Source organism: Varanus komodoensis, unplaced genomic scaffold (genome assembly GCF_004798865.1).
Source record: "Varanus komodoensis strain SLA01 unplaced genomic scaffold, ASM479886v1 scaffold97, whole genome shotgun sequence".
Taxonomy (NCBI): domain Eukaryota; kingdom Metazoa; phylum Chordata; class Lepidosauria; order Squamata; family Varanidae; genus Varanus; species Varanus komodoensis.
The window spans coordinates 1,644,137-1,654,979 of NW_025336668.1; positions in this window are offsets into that span (position 1 = coordinate 1,644,137).

The window sequence follows — 10,843 nt, forward strand, 5'->3', positions numbered from 1 at the left end:
TTATGAGTTACTAGAGTTTGGCCACATACTGATAGGCAAAGAAACTGATTGCTGAAAGTGGTTGCTTTCATAGACCTGGCTTAAAAAGAGGAGAAATTGGGTGCAATCAGATGCACAGAGTTTTAGGTGTTCTTTCTTGCTTGCGTAACCCCTGTGAAATATTGATTCAATCCAACAGGGTAGGACTAAGCAAAAGTGGGACTGTGATTAAGAGATTTTGAACCAGAAAGAGCAGGAGAGCTGAAGAGGCCAGAGCTGCTGTTGCTACTCAGACTGGTAAGGCCCTTGCTGACTTGGTCTAGGTCTAGGGCAATGATGGTGAACCTACGGCACGTGTGCCATAACGGGCATGCGGAGCCCTCTCTGTTGGCACGCGAGCCAAGTCAGCCCAGCATCACCCCAACAGCCATGCACATTTTCGGAAAGAGTAATGGCACCAGGCGGCAATGTCACTCAGCTGTGACTTGCTGCGAGAGCCGGTGTTGAACAGGTGGCCAGAGGCAGGAGCAACAGCCATGGCGGGTGTGCCAGGAAGGCAGCAGGGGAGCAGCCTCCTGCCTCCTGCTTTTCCCAGCCCACAGCATGTGAGCAGCCACCCAAGCCCCCCTCCGAGTGCAGTGGCGGGACCCTGCTGACTCGGTAGCCGCAGGCGCAACCAGGTAGCCGCGCACCCACCTGCCTGTGTGCCTGCTCCTGGGCCGCGCTCCTGCGCCAGTGGCCGCGGGGTGGGTGGAGCTGGAGAAAGGGAGTGAGCAATGGGATTGAGGTGACGGAGCAGCAGCAGCAGCTGGAGCAAGGAGGTTGAGAGAGAGGGTGCCCGGGATCGATATGGCTGTTCCGGGGGATGGAGGCCAAAACAAGGAAAAGTGGAGGCTGAAACTGTTGCGAAGTGAGAGGAGTGGGTGTGTGGCAGGGACGCCCCTCCCCACCCGACCCCACTTGCCAAGGCTTGGCAGTGCCATGAGGGTGCCTCAAGGAAGATCCTAACGGAAGTGTGGAAGGGATCAGTGATAGCCTCTCCTCACCTTTAGTTTAGGTCTCTCTCCCCACCATTCCGCCCCTCCAGTAAATTTTCACATGCCGCCAAAGCTCCTGCGGCATTCCCAGTGGCTGGTTTGGGGGTGAGGAGGGAGGGAGGGAGGGAGGGAGGGAGGGAGTGCACGTGCCTGGGCGCAAGCAAGCCCAGCATCCCCCGACTTGGGGGTGATGAACATGAACATGGGTCCTTCTCTCTGTTATTGTGTTTTTCTTTTAAGACAAAAAATATTAATGTATGAGTTGTTGTTTTTCTAAACTAAAACCTTAGTATTCAGGTTTTATTGCAGTGTTGGCACTTTGTGATAAATTAGTGGGTTCTGGGTTGCAGTTTGGGCACTCGGTCTCTAAAAGGTTTCCCATCACTGGTCTAGGGTTTTGAAGACTCTACATGTGGAGCTCATTCTTCTCTGTTTTGGATGCTCAACCCAGCTGACGAAGACAACTTGGATTTTTGTTTGAATTTGAATTCAAAAGGAGACTTGAACACTGCAATTTTACAAGCAACTTCTGTATTAGTGCTGTTGCCAAGGGCTTGTAGCATTTTGTTGTTATAATTGCTTGTGTTGTGTTCTGTTATAGAATTGTGAATAAGAAGAGAATTGTTTTGTGAAATTGTGTTTGCAATGCTCATCAATAGATCTCTAAGTCAACAAATAGCCCCAACGGAACCTGTAAGTGTTATCCTTGAATTACAGGTAGTACGACTTTTACACACAAGAGTTTTTCCTTTTCCTTTCCCAGCTTACAATGGGCTTGTTGGTGTCAGTGACACCACCCACACCACTCCATGTGAGGCACAGTGTGGGTATTTCTCACTTCAAGTACATCAGGAAACTGGTACATACATCCCACCCAAGTTGATATTACTATTTTTAAACATTTTATTAAATTGTGGATTTCAAAACCAAAACCCAAGAACAAATGGGGGAATAAAACTAATACCACTGTTTTCTTACATGAAATGTAAGCAAATCTATTACATTGATAGGGGTACTATACTATGTACCCCTATATAAGTAGATCAATGGTGGTGTTAATCAAGATAATTATGCATAGAGTTCATCAAAGGTTTTTATCATGTAAACTGTCCAGAGAGCCATGTGGCTATGAGATGGTATACAAAAGTGTTCAATTAATTAAATCAATCAATCAATCAATCAATCAAGGGAAGCCCAAATATCCATATATTTGTCCCTTTGTAAATTGTTGCTGTTATTTGCCATTGTCTCTGAGTAATGGTGACCTAATGAATGAACACCCTCCAAAATGTCCTGTCATTGAGAGCCCAGATCAGCAATTGTAAACTCGAGAGTGTGGCTTCCTTTATGGGGCTGAACCATCTCATAGCTGGTCTTCCTCCTCTTCTTCTGCCTTCAACTTTCCCTCACATTTCTCTCTTCTCCAGTGAGTTTTGCCTTCTCCTGATGTCCCCAAAGTACAACAGCCTCACTTTGTCGTTTTTGCTTTGAGGGGAAATGCTGTCACAATTTGATCTAGGATACACATGTTTGTCCCTCTGGCAGTCCAAGTTATTTGCAAAGCTCTCCAAATCAAATGTTTCATTATGTCGCCTACCCGTTGTGTCATTTCAAGTAGCTGTTTATCCTTCCGATGTTGCAATATTAATCTTTCAGCTTCAAAACAGCACAGAAAAAAATATTTATATTGACCTCACAGTTAGTTCCAAGAGGTAGGCGGATAGTTAAGAAGAGTATATGTATTATATATTAAAGAACTTCCCATCAAAAAATTTATCTAAATTATTACCTCCTCCCAAACGGAAGCAGCCATGGGTCATTCCCAAAACATATGGCTAAGAGAGATGTTAGGGTCTATTGCACCTCCAGCATCTGGCCAATTCAATTAAGTCCACCTTGAAAAGATGTTGTAGCATCTGATATATTGGAAATACCAATTTTTACTGAATTAAATATAACTGAAGTTCCATAACCTCTTTTGAAATAAATGCTAGTGAAGCACTCCATAGATTGGGCAAAACAAGGTATTCCTATTAATTGTTCTGTTCTTGCTTAAGATCCTGTGTATCATATTTGTGCAGTGAGACTAGATGAATTGTATAGCTATTCAGACTCAATCATTATTTCCAATAACAAAGGGGTCTCTGAAACAGTAAGAGCAGCAGGGTCAAATGCAGACTCCAACAGATGTTTCAGATTGCATGGACTGCTATCCAGCCATAGCTGGCAAATCATACCTAGCGCACAAAACAGAAGAGTAGGAAATTATCATTAGTACCCACTAGCCTCCCATTCAGTGGAGCATGAGTTAGTTGCACCCTTGTTAATTTCAAATATCCTTGTAATTCGGCGAAAACCTGATTTTTGACCATCCCAATTCGTTTTCTAAGGCAGGTACACTTGTGCTGCTCGTACACAGATGCCAAGCAAATTGTGGTCCTGTACATCTTCATTTAGTGAATGGAAAACATATCATTCATAAAACTAATCACAGATTCTTCCATTTTCAGACCATGTGAAAATGTCAACATGGGGTCTGCTGTTAAAGTGGACTGTTCAGTAGGAAAGGGCAAACAAAAGAGGGCGAAAAACGTTTATTATACACTCACGACCTCCTCCCCATGCTACAGATACACTGGGAGAATTACTATAACCACCAGGAAGTGTGGCTAGTGCATTTGTCTACAAGACACTCACATTCCACCCTCACTACAAGAAAATCCACATTTCTTACCTTGACACAGGACCTGGGAAAGTAGGGAAAATGAGTTCAGCTCATGTTACAGTTTATAAATTACAGCAGTTTCCAACACTTTCTGGAAATTGTGGGAAATGCTGCCCAACACTTCTGGAAGGCACCAAGTTGGAGAAGGTTGTTTTGTGATTTCCTGTCACTGACTTAGGTTCCATGTTGTCTGCTGGGGTGGGCACTTTCACATGCCCCCAGAAAATGTGCACAGTCTACAGCAAGTTGACCAAGAAGAGAAGAACACAAGAAGAGCCCTGCTGGATCCGACCATCTAGTCCAGCATTCTGCTCACACAGTGGCCAGCCAGCTCCCCACAGTTTCCCGCAACCAGGATAGGAGTGCAAGAGCATCTCCTGCTCAAGTTCTTCAGCAACTGGTATGCATAGATACCCTGCCTCTGATCCCGGAGGCAGCACATGTAGCCATCTGGAGTAGCCATTGATAGCCTTCTGTTCCATGAATTTGCCCAATACCCTTTTACCCATGGACCATTTTAAAGCTGCCCAAATTGAGGAGCATTACTACAACTGATTTTTACACTGGATTTTTAACGTGCTGTTATTGATTTGTGAGCTGTCTTGGGACCTATTTTGGGTAAAGATAGGGTAAAAATGTTTTAAATTGATTAATAAATTAACTTTTGGAATTGGATTCCATAGCTTCCACAGCAGCTGCATGCCGGGTGAACATTTTCAGGGAGCTGTCAGCTCCCAAACCCCTTCCTTGGTCCATCACAGCTAGCTCAGATCCCATCAGTGTATACATGAAATTGGTGTGGAGGGGATTTGTTTGTTTGCTCCAATATGTATGACTTTACACTTGCTTACTCTGAATAACATTTGCCATTTTTAATGCCCATTCTTCCAGTTGGAGAGATCCCTTTGGAGGTTCTCACATACATTAATCGGGTTTCCATCAGTCTCAGTTCTGGTTTGACTTCCATTGTGAAGCACCACCACATTGAAAAAAAACAGAACATTGCCTAAGAAGTGATGCACAGCCCCCGTGACCTTGCTCCCACAGGTCAGCCATGACTGCCAGAGCTTCGATAGGACTGGATGTTGACTCAAACCCACCCCTTTGGTGGAAGATCTCTGTTCAGCTGCAAGTCACCTGATTACTCAAACATGTCATGATACATATGCAGGTTACGGCCCCCCTTTAGACTTAGGAAACAAAAGATTCTAGTTGGAGGACTACTGTATAAGGTTACTGGCATGCCACAAGTGGCAAAAGACAAATTCTTGCCCTGTAATAAAATATGTTAATATATTAATATGATGTAGCCTCTTTAACTGCCTACGCAAAATTCCACCATTCATGAACTTGAAAGGCGAATTTTGGCATAAATGTTAAAACAAATGCAAATAGTGTATTGCTGGGACGGACAAAATGAAAACAGCTTCAAAAAGGAACTTGACATCAACTTGAAAGAACATTTGAGCACTTTCAGTCATTTGTATAAACTCTGCTTTATGCAGCCCCTCCACCTCCACTATTAAAGTATTTCACTTACCAAAGTGATACAATTTCAAGCAAACAAAAACATGCTAAGCAGAGTAGATACCCTCTACTTGTTTCTGGAAGTACCACCACCCAGTGTTGGTACACTGGTTTGGTTTCCCCAGTGGCTGATTTCTTAATGGAATCAAATCTGCAAAGGCAACTTCTCTTTATAGTTAATTAACAGAAGGTGTTATACAGACTGGGGCATGCGGGGAGTTGTAGGCCTTTTTGCTGCCTAAGTTGCGTGACAGGATTGTGCCTATATGCATTTCACTGATGCCTGGCAAAACAGCCAGCCTCCCTTTCATCAGATCTTGCCGTTTGCCGTTCATCAGGCTTGAAGAGCGTGGCATTCATAGGAAATTGAGCCTGCACAGATAGTCAGACTTTTCCCACCTCTGTGGACAACAAGCTAGCGTTGCATTTGCCCAGAAGCCATCAACTCCCAGGGACAAGAGCTGAAACGATTAAGTCCAAGAGAAGGAGTGTCTGGATTTTCCTCTGCTTAAAGCTGCTGAACAACCAGCTTAATGTACGATACCACATACACACAGGCATGGGTTCCAGTATCTTCTCCACCACTTTCCTTTCTAAATAACAAACTTGCTCCACAACTACTATTTGTTTCCAGTGCTTCTTGCACAAAGAGAAGTTCCTCGGCTGCCCAAGAAAATTTTGCTTGCTGTTGGCACAAGCGTCAGGACACAATGCATTTTTAATAAAGCTGAACTTAAGGGGCCAAGTGTCCTCTTTTATAGAGGACCATCCCGTATTTGAAGGACTGCCCAGTCCAGGTCCAGTATGTGGGTAAGGGATAATTAGAAGGGAGAGCTGGACCTTGAAGCTGCCCAACAAGAGTATAAGTTCATGTGTGAGTTTTGGGTTTTAGTGTACAGCCGTACATCTTCTAAAGCAACACACTTTCGCCAAACAGTTGCTGGATTTTACACTGCAATGATTTAGGATGCAGGGAGAGGAAGGACCATTGGTTGTCAAGCACCATGCAGGGAGTGAGGCTGGATTAACTCAAAGGAACCTTTTGACCTTGAAACTCCACGTGCTGCGTTGAATTTTTCCTACATCGGCCACTGTTCTGCTCTCTGCACTCTACAAAGGAAGAACGCCACAGCAGCTGCTGTTAGGAGGGTTTGGCGGGCTCTGTTTTTATGTGACAGCTTCCCCTTGCTCTAGTGAAAGGGAGGAAATGGCCTCAAAGAGAATAAGCAATATTTAAGTCCCCCACAAGGCACAGAAAGTTCAAGCTCACTCTAGCCACCACCCACTATGAAAGATTCATCTCTTGGTACTGAAATGTGATGTGTTGGCAACCTCAGGAGCAGAAAGAAAAAGTATGGAGTTTCAAACTGCCCTTGGGCAAATCTGCTTCTCACAAGCATAATAATATTAATTAATGAAAATTCCAGAGTTTGCAGGGGAAGAAAAAGCCACGGTAGTTTAAAAAAATCTCCAGACTGACACTTCTATTTATATGCTGTCACATCCAGAGACATCATCCAGATTACAGTGTTGAACCGGCAAGCTATTCATCAGAATGTCATGTAATAATAAGCCACATTCCAGCTACGCATTAAACCCAGAGCATCATTCATTAGCCTTGAGACAGAAGTCACAGCCTTTCACCCACAAGACCAGAGGCTGCTAGACTTTCAGATATGTCACTTGACTTTGCTATCAGCTACCTGAGGAAGACAGCCAGAACCAGGATTCAAGCATCCCAGTCAAACCGACATCAGATTTGATTAATTATCTGAGGATTGTGTTAAAATGCACTAAAACAATTGTGTTTTTCTAACTATTTTCCTTGTTCTTCACCTGCTACAAGACTTTGTCATGTTTCTACCAAATCCTCAAAGCTGGTTTTTGTGGGGAAGGGTGTCTTTCTTTGTGCCTCAAATGCAAAGGCATAAAAGCAAATGTTTCCTGTTTTGGTGACACTGTTCACTCACAATTCTTGACTTCAGCAGGTCATTCAAATAGCAAGACACACCATAGAAAGGGCTGTGGTGTTACATAGGAGCCAGTCAGCCTGGGCACGGGGGGTTGTTAATTCTGTCAACCCTGACAGCTCATCAAGATTCAACTCCTTAGCAAAAAGACAGGTCACTACATGCTTCCCATGTTGCTCTTCCACAGGAGCCCTCACCTGTCCACCAAGATCAGGCTCCCCTTGACTCTTCAGGTGGAGTTTAAATGGGTAACCATGTGAGCAGCTCTTGCCCTCTCCACCCCCGTGCACTGCTTTGATGGCAGGCCCTGTCTGAAGGAGCCTCCCAGTCTCCGGGGCTATGAATTTTGGGGGTCCTGGTGAGCTCCTTGGAACACGCTTGTTCTATCTGGCTGAGCTTGTTCTATCTGGCTGCTTGCTGTCTGGTATAGTCATCAATGGGAGCTGATGACAGGAAGTCCAGCAGCTGAGTTGGAACATGCATCTGGTTTGGAAACAAGGTACCTAGCAGAGCTTTAAGAGAGTGTTGCCCTTTGATATGGTGTGGGGAGTGGAGGAGTGAGGAAGAGGAGCAGCTTGATGGGCCCAGAATAGGCAGGAAAGGGTCTGACATCCTCTAGCTGGAGTTAGCTGAAGTTCTGGGTTTAGCCCAACACTATATTAGTTACTTTTTGGGATCTGCTGTAGGAATACTTGTTCTCTTCCATTATACACTGCTAGAACATTTGCAAATAAAGTAACTATTGCCAAGTTTCCTACATCTTCTCATTCAAAGAATAAGTACCAGAGTACTGCTCCTAGCACTTCTCACTCCACACTGGAAGCGCACTGCAATGTTGTGTTTTTACAAGTTCCCTCAGTTGTGTCCCTGAACTGTATATAGTGGGACAGGACATAAGAAAAAATATTCCCAGGCATGGTGGGCCACTGCTCCCAAATTTAAGGTGGGTCTCCAGGAGAATCCTCACAGAGAAAGTTGAGGAGGCACCATGCAGATGCTGTGCTGAGGGCCTTTGGTTCTCTGACATGGCATCTGAAAGGAGCCCAAAGGGACCCCTCCCAGCAAAGCCTACCAAGCAGCAATCTGCTCTCCTCGAGACATTTTGGACTCTCAGCATGACTAATGCAGGGACTTGCAGCAAATGGTCACAGGCAGCTGGTTGACCACAGCAAAAAAAAAAAAAAAAAAAAAAAAAATCCATTACTGGGATTCCTATTCAACCAATCTGGCTTTTTAACAGTCATATTTCTTCCATATCTCCCCAAACAGTTGGGAAATAAAGCTGCTCCAAACTCCCAGAAGGAGCTGCTGTTTTTGTACAAGATCATATCACATTGGGTAATACTGTGGCCCCCTTTTTAACTGTTCGCTGCATTCACATACTAAATATAAAGCTTTTGCTTTTCAAGGCCAAGTTGCAAATCCTCGTTTTGAATGTAGATGCTCACTGTCAGCACCTGTAGGATATGAATGTACAACCCAAGGGCATCACCATTTCATCCTCGGCCCTTTGCCCAACTGGACTTGTCCTTGGACCTATCAGCTGAGCCAAGAGAAACTGCACCAGGCATGTGTGGGATGGGGACAGGGAAAAGGAAAGCCACCTCTCCTGGGCACACTTTCACAGAGGCAAGGTATGGTATTCTAGTGAGGATCTGATTCCCGGTATCCTGCCTGCTGTTGAAGTTACCTGGCTCTCCTTGTCTGCCATGTCAGCTTCTGAAGGTGGAAAAAAGAATGGCTGCTGGCAACATAAACCATTCACACAATCTCTACCCAAAGTGCCTGGAGTCACACATGTGGTGCAATTCTTGGTCCACGCTTGGTCCATTCCAGTGGCCTTTCACTGTGTAAAAGAGAGGAAGGCCTATCCCATTCCTCTTCGCTAAGAAGCCAGATGCGGACCTCCTCTGGATTTTGACCTATCTTCATCAGTGCATGGTTAGAACTGCCTGTGGGTGGATGTAAGCCCAGAATGCTGAAGCCCAGCAGAGGATGAGTGCCTGAATGGCCATGAGAGATTGGCTTCCTGCTTCCCCAGTTATTGCAGGGCAACCCTGAAGGAGTGTATTCCAGTGTGGGATAGGCTAAAAGCAGAAACGGTGGCCTGCAATAGGGCCCTCTAGTGACATCACAACATTGTGGAGCCTTCTGATGTGTGAAGAAGGTGCTTGGTTGGCTAGAATGGAGACTTGGGCAGCAGTCCAATCTGTGCAGGAATTTCCATCTGTCCCAATAGTCCAATCTGGACCATCAACCGAGAATGGAAAGCTCCTTGTGAGTTAGGCATGTGTACTTCCCACTAAGGACAGACAGTTGCTTCATACCCCAAGGATGGAACTATTTACCAAGCCTGAGGGCCCCAGAGTAGACTTTTGGGAATGTTGTTTCAAGCCTGGAATAGCACATTGCCTCCAGAGTAACCGACAAGCTGTGTAGAAGTTCTCTTCATTGGTCATGATTTGCCTTGCTTTGGAAGGCTGGCACAAAGCCAGTCCTCCAATGTTCAGAAGGAGCAGCAACAGCCCTAGACTCTAAAGACTTCTCAGGAAAAGGGAAGGCCATGTGTCAAGGTAAGGCCATGAGTACAGTGGTGTCCCCATACTCGCTAAGGAGAATCAAATAGCATTAATTGCTGTTATGCTGTGGATGAATGGTGGCTACTTAAGATGTCTTGTGTGGGGTTGTGAAAAACCAAAATGGGGGTTCCTAGTATGAAAACAAGTAGATTTTGATATGACTGTAGAACTTCCTACATCTGGATCTGTTCCTAGAACCCACAAACCTCTAGAAATGTGTCTTGACAGAAACTTGCATGAGAGGCAGTCTGGAATGATTCCACCTAAAAACTGAGATCATACACTTCTAGTTATTGTTGCAGGGGTTGGCAGAGAGATATTGACAAACAAGCACACTGAGGCAATACACCTGCCCAGTCTCATGACCCTTTCAGGGCAGGTGGTTTGCCGGCCAGTTAACATTACCATAGCCACATTGTCTCACCAAAAGCAGTTCCCAAATTCCTTTGGCCAGGTGTATTCCCCCATCCCACCCTGCAAGGATTGAAAAAAACCTTTAGAAAGGTTGTGAACTGAAATGGCTAACAGGGAAAGAGTTAAGCAGGAAAAGTATCTCTGCTCACCCATATTCTGCTCTTAATTGAAGCTTGCAGTGGCTGCTTGCTGCCAAAAAGAGAAAAAGAAAAAGACAAACTAAGGGTGCATTCCTATGCACATGTAGACAAAAAGGGCCTATAATTTCTAGCCAGGGCATCTTGGGAGTTCTAGGCCCTTTTTTTACCTAAATGTGCACAGGATAGCACCTCAAAACACAGGAAAGTTAAATGGAATTCAGTGTAATGTGTAGTTTAGCCCATGATCTATTGTCAACCAAGTTCTGCTCTCCATAGAGAGTTTATATTAATTGCAATACAAAAGTTAGGACTGTCCTTTTGTCCTAAGGTTAAAATAGATCACCCTTGGTCTTGTAGACATTTGCCTGTAGAAGGCTGGTTTATAAATCATTCAGTAACAGATGATGTTTTAACTAAAGCAGTGGGAGTTTTGAAATACCTACATCAGATTAGGCTTGTGCTCATTTCAAAA